Source organism: Rhipicephalus microplus, chromosome X (genome assembly GCF_043290135.1).
Source record: "Rhipicephalus microplus isolate Deutch F79 chromosome X, USDA_Rmic, whole genome shotgun sequence".
Classification (NCBI taxonomy): Eukaryota; Metazoa; Arthropoda; class Arachnida; order Ixodida; family Ixodidae; genus Rhipicephalus; species Rhipicephalus microplus.
The window spans coordinates 433,969,197-433,985,647 of NC_134710.1; the positions used below are offsets into that span (position 1 = coordinate 433,969,197).

A 16,451-nucleotide genomic window follows, 5' to 3' on the forward strand; every position below is an offset into this window, starting at 1 on the left:
CTCGACATAGTCGACTATGTTAAGAGTGAAAAAGGAGTTGACGCCATCACCGCAGTCGTGGCCGAGTGGTGAAGGCGATAGTCTTGAAAACTATTGGGTTCATTGCACGCAGATTCGGCCCCTGCCGACTGCGTTTCCTCATTTTTTTCTCTTCTCGACATAAACGACTATGTTCAGAGTGATATAGCAGATGACAACGGCGCCGCAGTCGTGGCTGAGTGGTTAATACGATGGTCTTGAAAACCATTGGGTTCTTCTCGCGCAGGTTCGAACCCTGCCGACGGCGTTTCTTCGTTTATTTTCTCTTCTCGACATAAAACGGCTACGTTAAAAGTGAAATAGGAGTTGACGCCGCCGCCGTTGTCGTGGCCGAGTGGTTAAGAAGTTGGATTTGAAAACCATTGGGATCTTTCCGCGCATGTTCGAACCCATGCGACTGCGTTTCCTCGTTTTTTTTCTCTTCTCGACATAAACGACTATGTTCAGAGTGATATAGCAGATGACAACGCCGCCGCAGTCGTGGCTGAGTGGTTAAGGTGATTGTCTTGAAAACGTTTGGGTTCTTCCAGCGCAGGATCGAACCCCACCGACTGCGTTTCTTCGCTTCGTTTTTCTCTTCTCGACATAGTCGACTATGTTAAGAGTGAAAGAGGAGTTGACGCCATCGCTGCAGTCGTGGCCGAGTGGTTAAGGTGATGGTCTTGAAAACCATTGGGTTCTTCCCGCGCAGGTTCGAACGCTGCCGACTGCGTTTTCTCGTTTAGTATCTCTCTTTTCGGCATAAACGACTATGTTCAGAGCGAAATAGCAGATGATAACCTCGCCGCAGTCGGGGCGGAGTGAGTAAAGCGATGGTCTTGAAAACCATTGGGTTCTTCCCGCTCAGGATCGAACCCTGCCGACAGCGTTTCCTCGTTTTTTTAACTTCTTGACATAAACAACTTTGTTCAGAATGAAATCGCAGGAGACGCCGTCACTGTAGTTGTGACCGAGTGGTTAAGGCGATGGTCTTTAAAACCGTTGGGTTTTTCCTGCGCAGGTTCAAACCCTGCTGACTGCGTTTCCTCGTTTTGTTTTCTCTTCTCGACATAAAACAGCTACGTTAAGAGTGAAATAGAAGTTGACGCCGTCGCCGTTGTCTTGGCCGAGTGGTTCAGGCGATGGTCTTGAAAACCATTGGGTTCTTCCTGCGCAGGATCGAACCGTGCCCACTGCGTTTCCTCGTTTTGTTTTTTCTCTTCTCGACATAGTCGACTATGTTAAGAATGAAATAGGAGTTGACGCCATCGCCGCAGTCGTGGCCGAGTGGTTAAGGCGATGGTCTTGAAAACCATTGGGTTCTTCCCGCGCAGGTTTGAATCCTGTCGACTTGGTTTCTCGTTCTTTTTTTCTCTTCTCGACATAAACGGCTATGTTCAGAGTGAAATAGCAGATGATACCCTCGCCGCAGTTGGGGCGGAGTGGGTAAAGCGATGGTCGTGAAAACCATTGGATTCTTCCCGCTCAGGATCAAACCCTGCCGACTGCGTTTCCTCGTTTTTTTTTCATTTCTCGACATAATCGACTTTGTTCAGAGTGAAATCGCAGGAGACGCCGTCGCTGTAGTCGTCACCGAGTGGTTAAGGCCATCGTCTCGAAAACCGTTGGGTTTTTCCTGCGCAGGTTCGAACCCTGTCGACTGCGTTACATCGTTTTTTTTCTTCTCGACTTAAAAGGCTATTATAAGAGTGAAATAGGAGTTAACGCCATCACCGTTGTCATGGCCGAGTGGTTAAGGCGATGGTCTTTAAAACCATTGGATTCTTCCCGCACAGGATCGAACCATGCCAACTGCGTTTCCTCGTTTTGTGTTTATCTTCTCGACATAGTCGGCTATGTTAAAAGTGAAATAGGAGTTGACGCCGTCGCCGCAGTCGTGGCCGAGTGGTTAAGGCAATGGTCTTGAAAACCACAGGGCTCTTCCTGTGTAAGTTCAAACCCTGCCGACGGCGTTTCCTCGTTTTTTTCTCTTCTTGACATAAACGGCTATGTTAAGAGTGAAATAGGAGTTGATGCCGTCGCCGCAGTCATGACCGAGTGGTTAAGGCGATGGTCTTGAAAACCTTTGGGTTCTTCCCGCTCAGGATCGAAGTCTGCCGACGGCGTTTCCTCGTTTTTTTTACTTCTCGACATAAACAACTTTGTTCAGAGTGAAATCGCAGGAGACGCCGTCACCGCAGTCGTGACCGAGTGGTTAACGCGATGGTCTTGAAAACGATTTGGTTCTTTCCACGCAGGTTCGAACCCTGCCGACTGCGTTTTCTCGTTTTTTTTGTCTTCTAGACATAAAACAGCTACGTTAAGAGTGAAATGGGAGTTGTCGCCGTCGCCGTTGTCTTGGCCAAGTGGTTAAGGCGATGGTCTTGAAAACCATTGGATTCTTCCCGCGCAGGATCGAACCATGCCGACTGCGTTTCTTCGTTTCGTTTTTCTCATCTCGACATAGTCGACTATGTTAAGAGTGAAAGAGGAGTTGACGCCATCGCCGCAGTCGTGGCCGAGTGGTTAAGGCGATGGTCTTGAAAACCATTGGGTTCTTCCCGCGCAGGATCGAACCGTGCCCACTGCGTTTCCTCCTTTTGTTTTTCCTCTTCTCGACATAGTCGACTATGTTAAAAGTGAAATAGGAGATGACGCCGTCGTCGCAGTCGTGGCCAAAAGGTTAAGGCGATGGTCTTAAAAACCATTGGCTTCTTCCCGCGCCGGTTTGAACCCTGCCGACTGCGCTTCCTCGTTTTTTTCTCTTCTCGACATAAACGACTATGTTCAGAGTGATATAGCAGATGACAACGGCGCCGCAGTCGTGGCTGAGTGGTTAAGGTGATTGTCTTGAAAACCTTTGGGTTCTTCTCGCGCAGGATCGAACCCTGCCTAGTGCGTTTCCTGGTTTCGTTTTTCTCTTATCGATATCAATGGCTATGTTCAGAGTGAAATTGCAGATGACACCGTCGCAGCAGTCGTGGCCGAGTGGTTAAGACGATGGTCTTGAAAACCATTGGGTTCTTTCCGCTTAGGTTCAAACCCTGCCGACTGCGTTTCCTCGTTTCTTTCTCTTCTCGACATAAACGACTATGTTCAGAGTGATATAGCAGATGACATCGGCGCCGCAGTCATGACCAAGTGGGTAATACGATGGTCTTGAAAACCATTGGGTTCTTCCCGCGAAGGATCGAACCCTGCCGACTGCGTTTCTTCGTTTCGTTTTTCTCATCTCGACATAGTCGACTATGTTAAGAGCGAAAAAGGAGTTGACGCCATCACCGCAGTCGTGGCCGAGTGGTTAAGGCGATAGTCTTGAAAACTATTGGGTTCATTGCACGCAGATTCGAACCCTGCCGACTGCGTTTCCTCATTGTTTTCTCTTTTCGACATAAACGACTATGTTCAGAGTGATATAGCAGATGACAACGGCGCCGCAGTCGTGGCTGAGTGGTTAATACGATGGTCTTGAAAACCATTGGGATCTTTCCGCGCATGTTCGAACCCTGACGACTGCGTTTCTTCGTTTTTTTTTCTCTTCTCGACATAAACGACTATGTTCAGAGTGATATAGCAGATGACAACGGCGCCGCAGTCGTGGCTGACTGGTTAAGGTGATTGTCTTGAAAACGTTTGGGTTCTTCCCGCGCAGGATCGAACCCCACCGACTGCGTTTCTTCGCTTCGTTTTTCTCTTCTCGACATAGTCGACTATGTTAAGAGTGAAAAAGGAGTTGACGCCATCACCGCAGTCGTGGCCGAGTGGTTAAGGTGATAGTCTTGAAAACCTTCGGGTTCTTCTCGCGCAGGTTCGAACCCTGCCGACGGCGTTTCTTCGTTTATTTTCTCTCCTCGACATAAAACGGCTACGTTAAAAGTGAAATAGGAGTTGATGCCGCCGCCGTTGTCGTGGCCGAGTGGTTAAGACGTTGGACTTGAAAACCATTGGGATCTTTCCGCACACGTTCGAACCCTGACGACAGCGTTTCCACGTTTTTTTTCTCTTCTCGACATAAACGACTATATTCAGAGTGATATAGCAGATGACAACGGCGCCGCAGTCATGGCTGAGTGGTTAAGGTGATTGTCTTGAAAACGTTTGGGTTCTTCCCGCGCAGGATCGAACCCCACCGACTGCGTTTCTTCGCTTCGTTTTTCTCTTCTCGACATAGTCGACTATGTTAAGAGTGAAAGAGGAGTTGACGCCATCGCCGCAGTCGTGGCGGAGTGGTTAAGGCGATTATCTTGAAAACCATTGGGTTCTTCCCGCGCAGGTTTGAATCCTGTCGACTGGGTTTCTCGTTCTGTTTTTCTATTCTCAACATAAACGGCTATGTTCAGAGTGAATTAAATGATGATGCCCTCACCGCAGTCGGGGCGGAGGGGGTAAAGCGATGGTCTTGAAAACCATTGGGTTCTTCCCGCTAAGGATCGAACCCTGCCGACTGCGTTTCCTGGTTTTGTTTTATCTTCTCAATATAAACGGCTAAGTTCAGAGTTAAATGGCAGATGATAACCTCGCTGCAGACGGGGCGGAGTGAGTAAAGCGATGGTCTTGAAAACCATTGGGTTCTTCCCGCTCAGGATCGAACCCTGCCGACAGCGATTCCTCGTTTTTTTAACTTCTTGACATAAACGACTTTGTTCAGAATGAAATCGCAGGAGACGCCGTCGCTGTAGTTGTGACCAAGTGGTTAAGGCGATGGTCTTTAAAACCGTTGGGTTTTTCCTGCGCAGGTTCAAACCCTGCCGACTGCGTTTCCTCGTTTTGTTTTTCTCATCTCGACATAGTCGACTATGTTAAGAGTGAAAAAGGAGTTGACGCCATCACCGCAGTCGTGGCCGAGTGGTGAAGGCGATAGTCTTGAAAACTATTGGGTTCTTCCCGCGCAGGTTTGAATCCTGTCGACTGGGTTTCTCGTTCTGTTTTTCTATTCTCAACATAAACGGCTATGTTCAGAGTGAATTAAATGATGATGCCCTCGCCGCAGTCGGGGCGGAGGGGGTAAAGCGATGGTCTTGAAAACCATTGGGTTCTTCCCGCTAAGGATCGAACCCTGCCGACTGCGTTTCCTGGTTTTGTTTTATCTTCTCAATATAAACGGCTAAGTTCAGAGTGAAATGGCAGATGATAACCTCGCTGCAGACGGGGCGGAGTGAGTAAAGCGATGGTCTTGAAAACCATTGGGTTCTTCCCGCTCAGGATCGAACCCTGCCGACAGCGATTCCTCGTTTTTTTAACTTCTTGACATAAACGACTTTGTTCAGAATGAAATCGCAGGAGACGCCGTCGCTGTAGTTGTGACCAAGTGGTTAAGGCGATGGTCTTTAAAACCGTTGGGTTTTTCCTGCGCAGGTTCAAACCCTGCCGACTGCGTTTCCTCGTTTTGTTTTTCTCATCTCGACATAGTCGACTATGTTAAGAGTGAAAAAGGAGTTGACGCCATCACCGCAGTCGTGGCCGAGTGGTGAAGGCGATAGTCTTGAAAACTATTGGGTTCATTGCACGCAGATTCGGCCCCTGCCGACTGCGTTTCCTCATTTTTTTCTCTTCTCGACATAAACGACTATGTTCAGAGTGATATAGCAGATGACAACGGCGCCGCAGTCGTGGCTGAGTGGTTAATACGATGGTCTTGAAAACCATTGGGTTCTTCTCGCGCAGGTTCGAACCCTGCCGACGGCGTTTCTTCGTTTATTTTCTCTTCTCGACATAAAACGGCTACGTTAAAAGTGAAATAGGAGTTGACGCCGCCGCCGTTGTCGTGGCCGAGTGGTTAAGAAGTTGGATTTGAAAACCATTGGGATCTTTCCGCGCATGTTCGAACCCATGCGACTGCGTTTCCTCGTTTTTTTTTCTCTTCTCGACATAAACGACTATGTTCAGAGTGATATAGCAGATGACAACGCCGCCGCAGTCGTGGCTGAGTGGTTAAGGTGATTGTCTTGAAAACGTTTGGGTTCTTCCAGCGCAGGATCGAACCCCACCGACTGCGTTTCTTCGCTTCGTTTTTCTCTTCTCGACATAGTCGACTATGTTAAGAGTGAAAGAGGAGTTGACGCCATCGCCGCAGTCGTGGCGGAGTGGTTAAGGCGATGGTCTTGAAAACCAATGGGTTCTTCCCGCGCAGGTTTGAATCCTGTCGACCGGGTTTCTTGTTGTGTTTTTCTATTCTCAACATAAACGGCTATGTTCAGAGTGAATTAAGAGATGATGCCCTCGCCGCAGTCGGGGCGGAGTGGGTAGAGCGATGGTCTTGAAAACCATTGGGTTCTTCCCGCTAAGGATCGAACCCTGCCGACTGCGTTTCCTGGTTTTGTTTTATATTCTCAATATAAACGGCTATGTTCAGAGTAAAATAGCAGATGACACCGTCGCTGCAGTCGTGGCCGAGTGGTTAAGGTGATGGTCTTGAAAACCATTGGGTTCTTCCCGCGCAGGTTCGAACGCTGCCGACTGCGTTTTCTCGTTTAGTATCTCTCTTTTCGGCATAAACGACTATGTTCAGAGCGAAATAGCAGATGATAACCTCGCCGCAGTCGGGGCGGAGTGAGTAAAGCGATGGTCTTGAAAACCATTGGGTTCTTCCCGCTCAGGATCGAACCCTGCCGACAGCGTTTCCTCGTTTTTTTAACTTCTTGACATAAACAACTTTGTTCAGAATGAAATCGCAGGAGACGCCGTCGCTGTAGTTGTGACCGAGTGGTTAAGGCGATGGTCTTTAAAACCGTTGGGTTTTTCCTGCGCAGGTTCAAACCCTGCTGACTGCGTTTCCTCGTTTTGTTTTCTCTTCTCGGCATAAAACAGCTACGTTAAGAGTGAAATAGAAGTTGACGCCGTCGCCGTTGTCTTGGCCGAGTGGTTCAGGCGATGGTCTTGAAAACCATTGGGTTCTTCCTGCGCAGGATCGAACCGTGCCCACTGCGTTTCCTCGTTTTGTTTTTTCTCTTCTCGACATAGTCGACTATGTTAAGAATGAAATAGGAGTTGACGCCATCGCCGCAGTCGTGGCTGAGTGGTTAAGGCGATGGTCTTGAAAACCATTGGGTTCTTCCCGCGCAGGTTTGAATCCTGTCGACTTGGTTTCTCGTTCTTTTTTTCTCTTCTCGACATAAACGGCTATGTTCAGAGTGAAATAGCAGATGATACCCTCGCCGCAGTTGGGGCGGAGTGGGTAAAGCGATGGTCGTGAAAACCATTGGATTCTTCCCGCTCAGGATCAAACCCTGCCGACTGCGTTTCCTCGTTTTTTTTTCATTTCTCGACATAATCGACTTTGTTCAGAGTGAAATCGCAGGAGACGCCGTCGCTGTAGTCGTCACCGAGTGGTTAAGGCCATCGTCTCGAAAACCGTTGGGTTTTTTCTTCGCAGGTTCGAACCCTGTCGACTGCGTTACATCGTTTTTTTTCTTCTCGACTTAAAAGGCTATTATAAGAGTGAAATAGGAGTTAACGCCATCACCGTTGTCATGGCCGAGTGGTTAAGGCGATGGTCTTTAAAACCATTGGATTCTTCCCGCACAGGATCGAACCATGCCAACGGCGTTTCCTCGTTTTGTGTTTATCTTCTCGACATAGTCGGCTATGTTAAAAGTGAAATAGGAGTTGACGCCGTCGCCGCAGTCGTGGCCGAGTGGTTAAGGCAATGGTCTTGAAAACCACAGGGCTCTTCCTGTGTAAGTTCAAACCCTGCCGACGGCGTTTCCTCGTTTTTTTCTCTTCTTGACATAAACGGCTATGTTAAGAGTGAAATAGGAGTTGATGCCGTCGCCGCAGTCATGACCGAGTGGTTAAGGCGATGGTCTTGAAAACCTTTGGGTTCTTCCCGCTCAGGATCGAAGTCTGCCGACGGCGTTTCCTCGTTTTTTTTTACTTCTCGACATAAACAACTTTGTTCAGAGTGAAATCGCAGGAGACGCCGTCACCGCAGTCGTGACCGAGTGGTTAACGCGATGGTCTTGAAAACGATTTGGTTCTTTCCACGCAGGTTCGAACCCTGCCGACTGCGTTTTCTCGTTTTTTTTTGTCTTCTAGACATAAAACAGCTACGTTAAGAGTGAAATGGGAGTTGTCGCCGTCGCCGTTGTCTTGGCCAAGTGGTTAAGGCGATGGTCTTGAAAACCATTGGATTCTTCCCGCGCAGGATCGAACCATGCCGACTGCGTTTCTTCGTTTCGTTTTTCTCATCTCGACATAGTCGACTATGTTAAGAGTGAAAGAGGAGTTGACGCCATCGCCGCAGTCGTGGCCGAGTGGTTAAGGCGATGGTCTTGAAAACCATTGGGTTCTTCCCGCGCAGGATCGAACCGTGCCCACTGCGTTTCCTCCTTTTGTTTTTCCTCTTCTCGACATAGTCGACTATGTTAAAAGTGAAATAGGAGATGACGCCGTCGTCGCAGTCGTGGCCAAAAGGTTAAGGCGATGGTCTTAAAAACCATTGGCTTCTTCCCGCGCCGGTTTGAACCCTGCCGACTGCGCTTCCTCGTTTTTTTCTCTTCTCGACATAAACGACTATGTTCAGAGTGATATAGCAGATGACAACGGCGCCGCAGTCGTGGCTGAGTGGTTAAGGTGATTGTCTTGAAAACCTTTGGGTTCTTCTCGCGCAGGATCGAACCCTGCCTAGTGCGTTTCCTGGTTTCGTTTTTCTCTTATCGATATCAATGGCTATGTTCAGAGTGAAATTGCAGATGACACCGTCGCAGCAGTCGTGGCCGAGTGGTTAAGACGATGGTCTTGAAAACCATTGGGTTCTTTCCGCTTAGGTTCAAACCCTGCCGACTGCGTTTCCTCGTTTCTTTCTCTTCTCGACATAAACGACTATGTTCAGAGTGATATAGCAGATGACATCGGCGCCGCAGTCATGACCAAGTGGGTAATACGATGGTCTTGAAAACCATTGGGTTCTTCCCGCGAAGGATCGAACCCTGCCGACTGCGTTTCTTCGTTTCGTTTTTCTCATCTTGACATAGTCGACTATGTTAAGAGCGAAAAAGGAGTTGACGCCATCACCGCAGTCGTGGCCGAGTGGTTAAGGCGATAGTCTTGAAAACTATTGGGTTCATTGCACGCAGATTCGAACCCTGCCGACTGCGTTTCCTCATTGTTTTCTCTTTTCGACATAAACGACTATGTTCAGAGTGATATAGCAGATGACAACGGCGCCGCAGTCGTGGCTGAGTGGTTAATACGATGGTCTTGAAAACCATTGGGATCTTTCCGCGCATGTTCGAACCCTGACGACTGCGTTTCTTCGTTTTTTTTTCTCTTCTCGACATAAACGACTATGTTCAGAGTGATATAGCAGATGACAACGGCGCCGCAGTCGTGGCTGACTGGTTAAGGTGATTGTCTTGAAAACGTTTGGGTTCTTCCCGCGCAGGATCGAACCCCACCGACTGCGTTTCTTCGCTTCGTTTTTCTCTTCTCGACATAGTCGACTATGTTAAGAGTGAAAGAGGAGTTGACGCCATCGCCGCAGTCGTGGCGGAGTGGTTAAGGCGATGGTCTTGAAAACCATTGGGTTCTTCCCGCGCAGGTTTGAATCCTGTCGACTGGGTTTCTCATTCTGTTTTTCTATTCTCAACATAAACGGCTATGTTCAGAGTGAATTAACAAATGATGCCCTCGCCGCAGTCGGGGCGGAGAGGGTAAAGCGATGGTCTTGAAAACCATTGGGTTCTTCCCGCTAAGGATCGAACCCTGCCGACTGCGTTTCCTGGTTTTGTTTTATCTTCTCAATATAAACGGCTAAGTTCAGAGTGAAATAGCAGATGACACCTTCGCTGCAGTCGTGGCCGAGTGGTTAAGGTGATGGTCTTGAAAACCACTGGGTTCTTCCCGCGCAGGTTCGAACGCTGCCGACTGCGTTTTCTCGTTTTGTATCTCTCTTTTCGGCATAAACGACTAAGTTCAGAGTGAAATAGCAGATGATAACCTCGCCGCAGAAGGGGCGGAGTGAGTAAAGCGATGGTCTTGAAAACCATTGGGTTCTTCCCACTCAGGATCGAACTCTGCCGACTGCGTTTCCTCGTTTTTTTTTACTTCTCGACATAAACAACTTTGTTCAGAGTGAAATCGCAGGAGACGCCGTCACCGCAGTCGTGACCGAGTGGTTAACGCGATGGTCTTGAAAACGATTGGGTTCTTTTCACGCAGGTTCGAACCCTGCCGACTGCGTTTTCTCGTTTTTTTCTCTTCTAGACATAAAACAGCTACGTTAAGAGTGAAATGGGAGTTGTCGCCGTCGCCGTTGTCTTGGCCAAGTGGTTAAGGCGATGGTCTTGAAAACCATTGTGTTCTTCCCGCGCAGGATCGAACCGTGCCCACTGCGTTTCCTCGTTTTGTTTTTCCTCTTCTCGACATAGTCGACTATGTTAAAAGTGAAATAGGAGATGACGCCGTCGTCGCAGTCGTGGCCAAAAGGTTAAGGCGATGGTCTTAAAAACCATTGGCTTCTTCCCGCGCCGGTTTGAACCCTGCCGACTGCGCTTCCTCGTTTTTTTCTCTTCTCGACATAAACGACTATGTTCAGAGTGATATAGCAGATGACAACGGCGCCGCAGTCGTGGCTGAGTGGTTAAGGTGATTGTCTTGAAAACCTTTGGGTTCTTCTCGCGCAGGATCGAACCCTGCCTAGTGCGTTTCCTGGTTTCGTTTTTCTCTTATCGATATCAATGGCTATGTTCAGAGTGAAATTGCAGATGACACCGTCGCAGCAGTCGTGGCCGAGTGGTTAAGACGATGGTCTTGAAAACCATTGGGTTCTTTCCGCTTAGGTTCAAACCCTGCCGACTGCGTTTCCTCGTTTCTTTCTCTTCTCGACATAAACGACTATGTTCAGAGTGATATAGCAGATGACATCGGCGCCGCAGTCATGACCAAGTGGGTAATACGATGGTCTTGAAAACCATTGGGTTCTTCCCGCGAAGGATCGAACCCTGCCGACTGCGTTTCTTCGTTTCGTTTTTCTCATCTCGACATAGTCGACTATGTTAAGAGCGAAAAAGGAGTTGACGCCATCACCGCAGTCGTGGCCGAGTGGTTAAGGCGATAGTCTTGAAAACTATTGGGTTCATTGCACACAGATTCGAACCCTGCCGACTGCGTTTCCTCATTGTTTTCTCTTTTCGACATCAACGACTATGTTCAGAGTGATATAGCAGATGACAACGGCGCCGCAGTCGTGGCTGAGTGGTTAATACGATGGTCTTGAAAACCATTGGGATCTTTCCGCGCATGTTCGAACCCTGACGACTGCGTTTCTTCGTTTTTTTTTCTCTTCTCGACATAAACGACTATGTTCAGAGTGATATAGCAGATGACAACGGCGCCGCAGTCGTGGCTGACTGGTTAAGGTGATTGTCTTGAAAACCTTTGGGTTCTTCCCGCGCAGGATCGAACCATGCCGACTGCGTTTTTTCGTTTCGTTTTTCTCTTCTCGACATAGTCGACTACGTTAAGAGTGAAAGAGGAGTTGACGCCATCGCCGCAGTCGTGGCCGAGTGGTTAAGGCGATGGTCTTGAAAACCATTGCGTTCTTTTCGCGCAGGTTTGAATCCTGTCGACTTGGTTTCTCGTTCTGTTTTTCTCTTCTCGACATAAACGGCTATGTTCAGAGTGAAGTAGCAGATGATGCCCTCGCCGCAGTTGGGGCGGAGTGGGTAAAGCGATTGTCTTGAAAACCATTGGGTTCTTCCCGCTCAAGATCAAACCCTGCCGACTGCGTTTCCTCGTGTTTTTTTTCATTTCTCGACATAATCGACTTTGTTCAGAGTGAAATCGCAGGAGACGCCGTCGCTGTAGTCGTGACCGAGTGCTTAAGGCGATCGTCTCGAAAACCGTTGGGTTTTTCCTGCGCAGGTTCGAACCCTGTCGACTGCGTTACATCGTTTTTTTTCTCTTCTCGACTTAAAAGGCTATTATAAGAGTGAAATAGGATTTAACGCCGTCACCGTTGTCATGGCCGAGTGGTTAAGGCGATGGTCTTGAAAACCATTGGATTCTTGCCGCACAAGATCGAACCATGCCGACGGCGTTTCCTCGTTTTGTTTTTATCTTCTCGACATAGTCGGCTATGTTAAAAGTGAAATAGGAGTTGACGCCGTCGCCGCAGTCGTGGCCGACTGGTTAAGGCAATGGTCTTGAAAACCACAGGGCTCTTCCTGTGTAAGTTCAAACCCTGCCGACTGCGTTTCCTCGTTTTTTTCTCTTCTTGACAGAAACGGCTATGTTAAGAGTGAAATAGGAGTTGACGGCGTCGCCGCAGTCATGACCGAGTGGGTAATACGATGGTCTTGAAAACAATTGGGTTCTTCCCGCGCAGGTTCGAACCCTGTCGACGGCGTTTCCTCGGTTTTTTTTTCTCTTCTCGACATAAAACGGCTACGTTATAAGTGAAATAGGAGTTCACGCCGCCGCCGTTGTCGTGGCCGAGTGGTTAAGACGTTGGTCTTGAAAACCATTGGGATCTTTCCGCGCATGTTCGAACCCTGTCGACTGCGTTTCCTCATTTTTTTTTCTCTTCTCGACATAAACGACTATGTTCAGAGTGAAATATCAGATGAAGCCGCTGTCGCCATTGATGCGGAGTGGTTAAGGCGATGGTCTTGAAAACCTTTGGGATCTTCCCACTCAGGATCGAACTCTGCCGACAGCGTTTCCTCGTTTTTTTTACTTCTCGACATAAACAACTTTGTTCAGAGTGAATTCGCAGGAGACGCCGTCACCGCAGTCGTGACCGAGTGGTTAACGCGATGGTCTTGAAAACCATTGGGTTCTTTCCACGCAGGTTCGAACCCTGGCGACTGCGTTTTCTCGTTTCTTTTCTCTTCTAGACATAAAACAGCTACGTTAAGAGTGAAATGGGAGTTGTCGCCGTTGTCTTGGCCAAGTGGTTAAGGCGATGGTCTTGAAAACCATTGGGTTCTTCCCGCGCAGGATCGAACCGTGCCCACTGCGTTTCCTCGTTTTGTTTTTCCTCTTCTCGACATAGTCGTTTATGGTAAAAGTGAAATAGGAGTTGACGCATATCGCCGCAGTCTTGGCCGAGTGGTTAAGGCGATGGTCTTGAGAACCATTGGGTTCTTTTCGCGCAGGTTTGAATCCTGTCGACTTGGTTTCTCGTTCTGATTTTCTCTTCTCGACATAAACGGCTATGTTCAGAGTGAAATAGCAGATGATGCCCTCGACGCAGTTGGGGCGGAGTGGGTAAAGCGATGGTCTTGAAAACCATTGGGTTCTTCCCGCGCAGGTTGGAACCCTGCCGACTGCGTTTCCTCGTTTTTTTCTCTTCTCGACAAAAACGACTATGTTGAGAGTGATATAGCAGATGACAACGGCACCGCAGTCGTGGCTGAGTGGTTAAGGTGATTGTCTTGAAAACCTTTCGGTTCTTCCCGCGCAGGATCGAACCCCGCCGACTGCGTTTCCTGGTTTCGTTTTTCTCTTCTCAACATAGTCGACTATGTTAAGAGTGAAATAGGAGTTGACGCCATCGCCGCAGTCTTGGCCGAGTGGTTAAGGCGATGGTCTTGAGAACCATTGGGTTCTTTTCGCGCAGGTTTGAATCCTGTCGACTTGGTTTCTCGTTCTGATTTTCTCTTCTCGACATAAACGGCTATGTTCAGAGTGAAATAGCAGATGATGCCCTCGACGCAGTTGGGGCGGAGTGGGTAAAGCGATGGTCTTGAAAACCATTGGGTTCTTCCCGCTCAGGATCGAACCCTGCCGACTGCGTTTCCTCGTTTTTTTTCATTTCTCGACATAATCGACTTTGTTCAGAGTGAAATCGCAGGAGACGCCGTCGCTGTAGTCGTGACCGAGTGGTTAAGGCGATCGTCTCGAAAACCGTTGGGTTTTTGTTGCGCAGGTTCGAACCATGTCGACTGCGTTACATCGTTTTTTTTCTCTTCTCGACTTAAAAGGCTATTATAAGAGTGAAATAGGAGTTAACGCCGTCACCGTTGTCATGGCCGAGTGGTTAAGGCGATGGTCTTGAAAACCATTGGATTCTTGCCGCACAGGATCGAACCATGCCGACGGCGTTTCCTCGTTTTGTTTTTATCTTCTCGACATAGTCGGCTATGTTAAAAGTGAAATAGGAGTTGACGCCGTCGCCGCAGTCATGGCCGACTGGTTAAGGCAATGATCTTGAAAACCACAGGGCTCTTCCTGTGTAAGTTCAAACCCTGCCGACTGCGTTTCCTCGTTTTTTTCTCTTCTTGACATAAACGGCTATGTTAAGAGTGAAATAGGAGTTGACGGCGTCGCCGCAGTCATGACCGAGTGGGTAATACGATGGTCTTGAAAATCATTGGGTTCTTCCCGCGCAGGTTCGAACCCTGCCGACGGCGTTTCCTCGTTATTAAGACGATCGAGACCAGGGACTGCTTCGAACGAATGCGGTTTATTGGAAGAAGTGAAGTAGCGCGCGCTCGTTGCAGGCAGCAGTCTTCTTTCTTCTTCTTCCCTCGTTTGATGATGGTATTTTATAGGTTCCCGCCCGCCCAAGTTGAAATGTGATAAGCTCTCGCGGGCTATTTGAAACAACCTTTCATTGGGTATATGTGGTTCACCGATCTTCTTAGAAGCTCTTTTTTGCCTGTGCGAAGGAGACAAGCTCTTGTTATTCCGTCTCGCCCAGGGTAGAGCTTTTCAATCCGGCACATTTTCCAAAATGTTCTTGGAGCCTTGTTCTCAACCAACACTATGTCACCCTGTGAGAGTGGTTTTGCTTGCCGTGTCTTGGCTTTGACCGTATGATGATGTGTGGTGTTTTATGGCGCAAGGGCCAATTGATGGCAAAAGAGCGCCATGGCTTTGACCGTAGCTCCTATTTCCTTGATATATTCTTGATGCCATCTTTTCCACCAAGTGCGCACGAGTTTGCATCTGCGTCGCCATGCGTCTTCAATGTCACCGTTGTATAGTCCTTTTTGTCCGCCTTGAAGCTGTCGCCGTCCACCTATGATGTCTGCCGGCGTTAGTGGCATTGGCTCGTCAGGCTCTCCATATACGTAAGTCAATGGTCGATTGTTGAGTGTTCCTTCAACTTCTGCTACAATAGTGCGTAGCTCCTCTACCGAAGCTGTGCTTTTCGATATTATTTTTCGCATCGACGTCTTCAAGCTTCTTATGAGGCGCTCGTAAAATCCTCCCCACCATGGCGCGCACTCGGCTATTGTTTTCCATTTAATTTGTTGGCCACTTCAGTAATTCTTTGAGACCTCGTTGTTAATTGTTTCGAGCATTCTGTTGATTTCCTTTCCAGCTTTTATAAATGTTTTGGCGTTGTCCGAGTATATTACGGCTGGTATTCCCCGTCGAGCTGTAAATCGTCGGAATGCTTGTAGAAAACTCGACGATGACAAATCGTTGGTAACTTCCAAGTGTACTCCTCTTGTTACCGCGCAGGTGAATATCAGTACATATTGCTTCACAATCTGGTACTTGTCCTTTGCGTAAAGAGGTCCTGTGAAGTCAACTCCCGTAACTTTGAATGACTCTGCTTCAGTGACTCTGTCTGCCGGAAGTGGAGGTATGTCTTGAGTTGCCGGTCTGGAGTTATGCCTCTTGCAGACGACACATTTGTTTAGAACTCTTTTCACTCCTTGTCTACCCTGCAATATCCAGAACTTAGTTCGAAGTTGCGCTAGCGTCACTTGAACTCCTCCGTGTGATACCATTTTATGCACAAGACGTATTAGCAGTTCCGTGAAATGCTCATCTTTTGGAATTACTATTACGTGCTTGTTGAATTCTTGGCTGCACTGCAATTGTCCTTTCTGTCTGATAATTCCATCGTCATCAAGGTAGACTTCATGTCCATTAATTTCAAATGATCGATTGTTTGAAAAGACCTCACCCTTTGTTTGTCTCAGTAATACTTAAGCCTGTCTTATCCAGTATTTCTCTGCATTTGTTACCTCTTTTCCTGTCAACGGCCCTTTGTGATTTTCCTTTTTTGTGTTGTTTATGAATCTGAACACCCATGCTGTCACTCTTATAAGCCGTCCGTATGATGAATACCTTTCGATTTCCAAGATTGGCGCAATTTCGGATCTTCCCATGTATTGGTGACATTGTGTTTTATGCTGCTCTTCCACGTCTGTATTCGTGCCAATTATGCTTACTAAGTTTTTTTCCAGTGATGTTATCCATTCGGGACCATTCCACCATAACTTTGACGTTATCAATGCCTTTGCGCTTATTCCTCGTGTAAGTAGGTCAGCAGGGTTGTCTTCACTTTGAGCAAATGACCAGCTTGCTTGAAGTGTTTTTTCTCTAATTTCTGCGATTCTGTTGGCAACAAACAGATCTCTTTTGCTTGTTCCCTTGATCCAGTGCAGCACAATCATCGAGTCTGTCCAGCAGTGTATTTCCTGAAAACTTTCGTTGATGTGACTTTTGATGTAGTCGCATAATCTTGATGC

At 48.0% G+C, this 16,451-nt stretch overlaps 15 non-coding genes across 15 annotated transcripts; all 15 read left to right on the forward strand.

Moving 5' to 3' along the window:
* The first annotated feature begins 669 nt into the window (after positions 1 to 669).
* Positions 670 to 751, forward strand: TRNAS-UGA (transfer RNA serine (anticodon UGA)). Its single transcript has one exon. It is a non-coding gene; the product is annotated as a tRNA-Ser (tRNA).
* A 540-nt stretch (positions 752 to 1,291) lies between these two features.
* Positions 1,292 to 1,375, forward strand: TRNAS-UGA (transfer RNA serine (anticodon UGA)). Its single transcript has one exon. It is a non-coding gene; the product is annotated as a tRNA-Ser (tRNA).
* A 1,151-nt stretch (positions 1,376 to 2,526) lies between these two features.
* On the forward strand, positions 2,527 to 2,608 carry TRNAS-UGA (transfer RNA serine (anticodon UGA)). Its single transcript has one exon. It is a non-coding gene; the product is annotated as a tRNA-Ser (tRNA).
* A 384-nt stretch (positions 2,609 to 2,992) lies between these two features.
* On the forward strand, positions 2,993 to 3,074 carry TRNAS-UGA (transfer RNA serine (anticodon UGA)). The gene has a single exon. It is a non-coding gene; the product is annotated as a tRNA-Ser (tRNA).
* Positions 3,075 to 3,301: 227 nt separating this feature from the next.
* TRNAS-UGA (transfer RNA serine (anticodon UGA)) lies at positions 3,302 to 3,383 on the forward strand. Its single transcript has one exon. It is a non-coding gene; the product is annotated as a tRNA-Ser (tRNA).
* A 1,466-nt stretch (positions 3,384 to 4,849) lies between these two features.
* TRNAS-UGA (transfer RNA serine (anticodon UGA)) lies at positions 4,850 to 4,931 on the forward strand. The gene has a single exon. It is a non-coding gene; the product is annotated as a tRNA-Ser (tRNA).
* A 1,466-nt stretch (positions 4,932 to 6,397) lies between these two features.
* TRNAS-UGA (transfer RNA serine (anticodon UGA)) lies at positions 6,398 to 6,479 on the forward strand. Its single transcript has one exon. It is a non-coding gene; the product is annotated as a tRNA-Ser (tRNA).
* A 540-nt stretch (positions 6,480 to 7,019) lies between these two features.
* TRNAS-UGA (transfer RNA serine (anticodon UGA)) lies at positions 7,020 to 7,103 on the forward strand. The gene has a single exon. It is a non-coding gene; the product is annotated as a tRNA-Ser (tRNA).
* Positions 7,104 to 8,256: 1,153 nt separating this feature from the next.
* On the forward strand, positions 8,257 to 8,338 carry TRNAS-UGA (transfer RNA serine (anticodon UGA)). The gene has a single exon. It is a non-coding gene; the product is annotated as a tRNA-Ser (tRNA).
* Positions 8,339 to 8,722: 384 nt separating this feature from the next.
* TRNAS-UGA (transfer RNA serine (anticodon UGA)) lies at positions 8,723 to 8,804 on the forward strand. The gene has a single exon. It is a non-coding gene; the product is annotated as a tRNA-Ser (tRNA).
* Positions 8,805 to 9,031: 227 nt separating this feature from the next.
* Positions 9,032 to 9,113, forward strand: TRNAS-UGA (transfer RNA serine (anticodon UGA)). Its single transcript has one exon. It is a non-coding gene; the product is annotated as a tRNA-Ser (tRNA).
* A 382-nt stretch (positions 9,114 to 9,495) lies between these two features.
* Positions 9,496 to 9,577, forward strand: TRNAS-UGA (transfer RNA serine (anticodon UGA)). Its single transcript has one exon. It is a non-coding gene; the product is annotated as a tRNA-Ser (tRNA).
* A 228-nt stretch (positions 9,578 to 9,805) lies between these two features.
* Positions 9,806 to 9,887, forward strand: TRNAS-UGA (transfer RNA serine (anticodon UGA)). Its single transcript has one exon. It is a non-coding gene; the product is annotated as a tRNA-Ser (tRNA).
* Positions 9,888 to 10,735: 848 nt separating this feature from the next.
* Positions 10,736 to 10,817, forward strand: TRNAS-UGA (transfer RNA serine (anticodon UGA)). The gene has a single exon. It is a non-coding gene; the product is annotated as a tRNA-Ser (tRNA).
* Positions 10,818 to 11,044: 227 nt separating this feature from the next.
* On the forward strand, positions 11,045 to 11,126 carry TRNAS-UGA (transfer RNA serine (anticodon UGA)). Its single transcript has one exon. It is a non-coding gene; the product is annotated as a tRNA-Ser (tRNA).
* The last annotated feature ends 5,325 nt before the right edge of the window (positions 11,127 to 16,451 follow it).